Source organism: Salvelinus namaycush, unplaced genomic scaffold (assembly GCF_016432855.1).
Source record: "Salvelinus namaycush isolate Seneca unplaced genomic scaffold, SaNama_1.0 Scaffold36, whole genome shotgun sequence".
Taxonomy (NCBI): Eukaryota; Metazoa; Chordata; class Actinopteri; order Salmoniformes; family Salmonidae; genus Salvelinus; species Salvelinus namaycush.
Window position 1 is genome coordinate 357501 of NW_024060563.1, and position 6929 is coordinate 364429.

A 6929-nucleotide genomic window follows, 5' to 3' on the forward strand; every position below is an offset into this window, starting at 1 on the left:
TCATTTCATATTAGTTTCATGTTTCAACCAGTCGCAGGTTAACGTCAACCTGACAGAGGAAACGTAACATCAATAACCAAACTGTTTTCACAATTAACATGCTTTTCTTGTTTCAACTATGTTTTATTATGAAAAGTACAATATATCCTTGTATACTTGTACAACTATGGAGCTTATGTCCATATATAATTATACAATTTGTTATTCAACATAAAAGACAACAAATGATCACATTGGTATTTTAACGGTGTTATTGTCACAATTATAGGAAGACACACATGTGTGTGTGTGTGTGTGTGTTTGTTTGTCCAGTGTATGTCTATGTGTGTTTGTTCAGTGTGTGTTTGTCCAGTGTGTGTGTGTCCAATGTGTGTGTGTGTGTGTGTGTGTGTCCAGTGTGTGTGTGTTTGTTTGTCCAGTGTGTGTGTGTTTGAGTCCAGTGTGAGTGTGTTTGTGTCCAGTGTGTGTGTGTGTGTGTGTGAGTTTGTCCAGTGTGTGTGTCCAGTATGTGTGTGTGTGTGTGTTTGTCTAGTGTGTGTGTGTGTGTGTGTGTGTGTGTGTTTCCAGTGTTTGTGTGTGTGTTTGTAAGGTGTGTGTGTGTGTGTATCCAAGGTGTGTGTGTGTGTGTGTTTGTTTGTCCAGTGTGTGTTCATGTGTGTGTGTGTGTGTTCACGTGTGTGTGTGTGTGTGTTTGTCCAGTGTGTGTGTGTGCGTGTCCAGTGTGTGTGAGTCCAGTGTGTGTTTGTGTTTGTCCAGTGTGTGTGGGTGTGTGTGTTTGTCTAGTGTGTATGTGTGTGTGTGTGTGTCCAGTGTGTGTGTGTCTGTCCAGTGTGTGTGTGTGTCCAGTGTGTGTGTGTCTGTCCAGTGTGTGTGTGTGTGTGTGTCCAGTGTGTGTGTGTGTCCAGTGTGTGTGTGTCAGGTTATTATTTCAGGGACACTGAGGAGCCATCATCAACCCAAATCCCTGGATAGAGGGGCTCAGTGAATCTGGAGGTGAATGTGTACAGGTGGGTCAGTGTGTCAGAGGAGGCTCTATAGAAGGACAGAGTGCCGGCTGGCCAGTCCAGATAGACTCCTACTCTGTGGGGGCTGGAGGAGGGGACGTCTATGGTAGTGGGATTATTATTGTGATAGACAGAGTAACTGTTGTCATAGCAGAACAGACTCCAGGACGTGTCATTACATCCAAGGCCACAGTCCATAACCCCTCCTCTCCTGCTGATTCCTTTATATGTCACTCCAATATCAACCCTTCTCCCACTCCACTCTACCTCCCAGTAACAGCGCACAGTCAGACCCTTTCTACACAGCACCTGTCCACAGTCCTCAAATCTCTCTGGGTGATCAGGATACGGCTGCTTCTCTCTCCTACATGTCACCTTTCTGTTCTCCTCAGACAGAGAGAGGAGTCTGTTTACTGTGTTTAGGTCCAGTGTGAGATCACAGACATCTGATGGATGAAACCAGACACAATATTAGAAATCATCATCATTCACATTAGAATGTTAACTCACTTTTCACTAATTCATTTAATGTAGATGTTTCTAGGTATCAAAAGGAGAAGTTAAGTTAACTTGAGACTTGTTGAATGATCATATGTTAAACTATATGGTAATATAAAACACATTTATTCCCATTAATTACACACACACACACACACACACACACACACACACACACACACACACACACACACACACACACACACATACACACACACACACACACACACACACACACACACACACACACACACACACACACACACATTGTCAAAGCAACTCTTTGTACACTTTGGTGTCCCTGATTTCTGCTTCTGTAGAACTACAGCTGATATTTAATATGACCAAGTAAGTAATGATGGTGGTCTTTGACTTTGACTTAACTTGAATTAAGACTTATTCTTAGTCATATTCTTCACAGCAGTCAACACTCACATTTTCTAAGCCCAGGTTTCATTGTGTTCTCTCCACCATGTTCCACACTGTAGCGGTAAGCAGAAGAACAGACAGTCATTGAGGGATACACCTGAACTCACACACACACACACACACACACACACACACACACACACACACACACACACACACACACACACTGGACACACACACACACACACACTGTGTGTGTGGCCAGTGCCCAGTGTGTGTCCAGTGTGTGTGTGTGACCAGTGTGTTTGTGTTTCTCCAGTGTGTGTGTGTGCGCGGTGGACACACACACACTGGACACACACACACAGTCAGCATATAACTTTGTCCAAGTGGTGGTAAGAATATTTGTCTTAACTAGCCTGATAAGTCAAACATGTCTGATATGACATAAACCCTCTACATACTTGAGTTTCTCCAGTCTGCAGTGTGGATCCTCCAGTCCAGCAGAGAGCAGTCTGACTCCTGAGTCTCCTGGGTGATTGTAGCTCAGGTCCAGCTCTCTCAGGTGTGAGGGGTTTGACCTCAGAGCTGAGTCCAGAGAAGCACAGCCTTCCTCTGTGACTAGACAGCCTGACAGCCTGCAAAGAGTCAAATCATATTCAAATCACACTGATATTCTTTGGTGGTGAAAATAGTGGCAGTATATTTATTCAACATATTCAGATACATCAGTGACCTGAAACCTGCCATATCTACACATAAATCAATGTATCATTATTATAAGTGACAAATTATCAACGTATTGAATGTAGATAGAAAAATATCAAGTACCGTACAAATATTTGAGTAGACTGACCAGACCAGTTTAAAAAGCAGTATCAGTCAAAAGACAGACAGTGAGGTATCAGATTTAGATTGTATTGAGTATACAGTCCACACCATATATATGTTGACAGTGAAGCTATCATTTTAAATGTGACTCTATACTCCAACATTTTGGATTTCAGATCAAATGTTTCATATGAGGTGACAGTCTATAATGTCACCTTTTATTTGAGGGTATTTTAATACATATCTGTTTCACCATTTAGAAATAAAAGCACTTTATGTATCTAGTCCCCCCATACTTTAATAATTTGAAGAAGTCGTAAATATTCTGATCAATTTACTTATAGTGTATTAAAGTAGTCGAAAGTGTAGTATTTGGTTCCAAACTCATTGGTTGCATTTGCAGTTTGTTTTGGTTGTGTTTTGGGTTGTGTTTTGCCCAATAGTAACTGAACTGTGGATGATGACTGGAGTCATTTTCTGTCTAAGGGAGTAGATAACACGTTTCTAAACAATACTAAATTAATCCTGATTATGCCTTGATTAATACAAATCATGAATGAATCATGAATAATAACACTAAGAGTTGGTTTAAACAGATCTGAATCAGGAAACTAAGAGTTGGTTTAAACAGATCTGAATCAGGAAACTAAGAGTTGGTTTAAACAGATCTGAATCAGGAAACTAAGAGTTGGTTTAAACAGATCTGAATCAGGACACTAAGAGTTGGTTTAAACAGATCTGAATCAGGAAACTAAGAGTTGGTTTAAACAGATCTGAATCAGGAAACTAAAAGTTGGTTTAAACGGATCTGAATCTGTTTAAAGATAGAACTGCCAAAGGGGGTGGAGTTGCAATCTACTGTAGAGACAGCCTGCAGAGTTCTGTCCTACTATCCAGGTCTGTACCCAAACAATTCCAGCTTCTACTTTAAAAAATCCACCTTTCCAGAAACAAGTCTCTCACCGTCACCGCTTGCTATAGACCACCCCCTGCCCCCAGCTGTGCCCTGGAAACCATATGTGAACTGATTGCCCCCCATCTATCTTCACAGCTCGTGCTGCTAGGTGACCCAAACTGGGACATGCTTAACACCCCGGCAATCCTACAATCTAAGCTTGATGCCCTCAATCTCTCACAAATTGTCAATGAACCCACCAGGTACAACCCCAAATCCGTAAACACGGGCACCCTCAACGAAATCATCCTAACCAACTTGCCCTCCAAATACACCTCTGCTGTTTTCAACCAAGATCTCAGCGACCACTGCCTCATTGCCTGCATCCGTAACGGGTCTGGGGTTAAACGACCACCCCTCATCACTATCAAACGCTCCAAAAACACTTCTGCGAGCAGGCCTTACTAATCGACCTGGCCCGGGTATCCTGGAAGGATATTGACCTCATCCAGTCAGTAGAGGACGCCTGGTCATTCTTTAAAAGTGCCTTCCTCACCATCTTAAATAAACATGCCCCTTTCAAAAAATTTAGAACCAGGAACAGATATAGCCCTTGGTTCTCTCCAGACCTGACTGCCCTTGACCAGCACAAAAACATCCTGTGGCGTTCTGCATTAGCATCGAATAGCCCCCGTGATATGCAACTTTTCAAGGAAGTCAGGAACAAATATACACAGGCAGTTAGGAAAGCTAAGGCTAGCTTTTTCAAGCAAAGATTTGCATCCTGTAGCACAAACTCAAAAAAGTTCTGGGACACTGTAAAGTCCATGGAGAATAAGAACACCTCCTCCCAGCTTCCAACTGCACTGAAGATAGGAAACACTGTCACCACGATAAATCCACTATAATTGAGAATTTCAATAATTTTTCTACGGCTGGCCATGCTTTCCACCTGGCTAACCCTACCCCGGTCAACAGCCCTGCACTCCCCACAGCAACTCGCCCAAGCCTCCCCTATTTCTCCTTCACCCAAATCCAGATAGCCGATGTTCTTAAAGAACTGCAAAACCTGGACCCCTACAAATCAGCCGGGCTAGACAATCTGGACCCTCTCTTTCTAAAATGATCTGCTGAAATTGTTGCAACCACAATTACTAGCCTGTTCAACCTCTCTTTCGTATCGTCTGAGATTCCCAAAGATTGGAAAGCTGCCGCAGTCATCCCCGTCTTCAAAGGGGGTGACACTCTAGTCCCAAACTGCTACAGACCTATATCTATCCTGCCCTGCCTCTCTAAGGTCTTCGCCAAGTTAATAAACAGATTACAGACCACTTTGAATCTCACCGTACCTTTTCCGCTATGCAATCTGGTTTCAGAGCTTGTCATGGGTGCAACTCAGCCACGCTCAAGGTCCTAAACGATATCATAACCGCTATCGATAAGAGACATTACTGTGCAGCCGTATTCATCGACCTGGCCAAGGCTTTCGACTCTGTCAATCACCACATTCTTATTGGCAGACTCAACAGCCTTGGTTTTTTAAATGATTGCCTCGCCTGGTTCACCAACTACTTCTCTGATAGAATTCAGTGTGTCAAATCGGAGGGCCTCGTAACACTGACCATCCTATCGATCCTTGACTTCGGCGATGTCATCTATAAAAAAGCCTCCAACACTCTACTCAACAAATTGGATGCAGTTTATCACAGTGCCATCCGTTTTGTCACCAAAGCCCCATATACTACCCACCACTGCGACCTGCACGCTCTCGTTGGCTAGCCATCGCTTCATACTCGTCGCCAAACCATCTGGCTCCAGGTCATCTACAAGTTTCTGCTAGGTAAAGCCCCGGCTTATCTCAGCTCACTGGTCACCATAGCAGCACCCACTCGTAGCACGCGCTCCAGCAGGTATTTTTCACTGGTCACCCCCAAAGCCAATTCCTCATTTGGCCGCCTCTCCTTCCAGTTCTCTGCTGCCAATGACGGGAACAAATTGCAAAAATCTCTGAAGCTGGAGACTCATAACTCCCTCACTAGCTTTAAGCACCAGCTCTCAGAGCAGCTTACAGATCACTGCACCTGTACATAGCTCATCTGTAAACAGCCCATCTATCTACCTCATCCCCATACTGTATTTATTTATTTATCTTGCTCCTTTGCACTCCAGTATCTTTACTTGCACATTCATCTTCTGTACATCTACCAGTCCAGTGTTTAATTGCTATAATGTAATTACTTCGCCACCATGGCCTATTTATTTTTATTTTTATTTATTTCACCTTTATTTAACCAGGTAGGCAAATTGAGAACACGTTCTCATTTACAATTGCGACCTGGCCAAGATAAAGCAAAGCAGTTCGACACATACAACAACACATAGTTACACATGGAGTAAAACAAACATACAGTCAATAATACAGTGAAAATAAGTCTATATACAATATGAGCAAGTGAGGTGAGATAAGGGAGGTGAAGGCAAACAAAATATATATATAAATAAATAAAAAAATATATAAAAAGGCCATGGTGGCGAAGTAAATACAATATAGCAAGTAAAAAAAATAACACTGGAATGGTTGGTTTGCAGTGGAAGAAGGTGCAAAGTAGAGATAGAAATAATGGGGTGCAAAGGAGCAAAATAAATAAATACAGTAGGTAAAGAGGTAGAAGTTTGGGCTAAATTATAGATGGGCTATGTACAGGTGCAGTAATCTATGAGCTGCTCTGACAGCTGGTGCTTAAAGCTAGTGAGGGAGATAAGTGTTTCCAGTTTCAGAGATTTTTGTAGTTCGTTCCAGTCATTGGCAGCAGAGAACTGGAAGGAGAGGCGGCCAAAGGAAGAATTGGTTTTGGGGGTGACCAGAGAGATATACCTGCTGGAGCGCGTGCTACGGGTGGGCGTTGCTATGGTGACCAGCGAGCTGAGATAAGGGGGGACTTTACCTAGCAGGGTCTTGTAGATGACCTGGAGCCAGTGGGTTTGGCGACGAGTGTGAAGCGAGGGCCAGCCAACGAGAGCGTACAGGTCGCAGTGGTGGGTAGTATATGGGGCTTTGGTGACAAAACGGATGGCACTGTGATAGACTGCATCCAATTTATTGAGTAGGGTTTTGGAGGCTATTTTGTAAATGACATCACCGAAGTCGAGGATTGGTAGGATGGTCAGTTTTACAAGGGTATGTTTGGCAGCATGAGTGAAGGATGCTTTGTTGCGGAATAGGAAGCCGATTCTAGATTTCACTTTGGATTGGAGATGCTTGATGTGAGTCTGGAAGGAGAGTTTACAGTCTAACCAGACACCTAGGTATTTGTAGTTGTCCACATATTCTA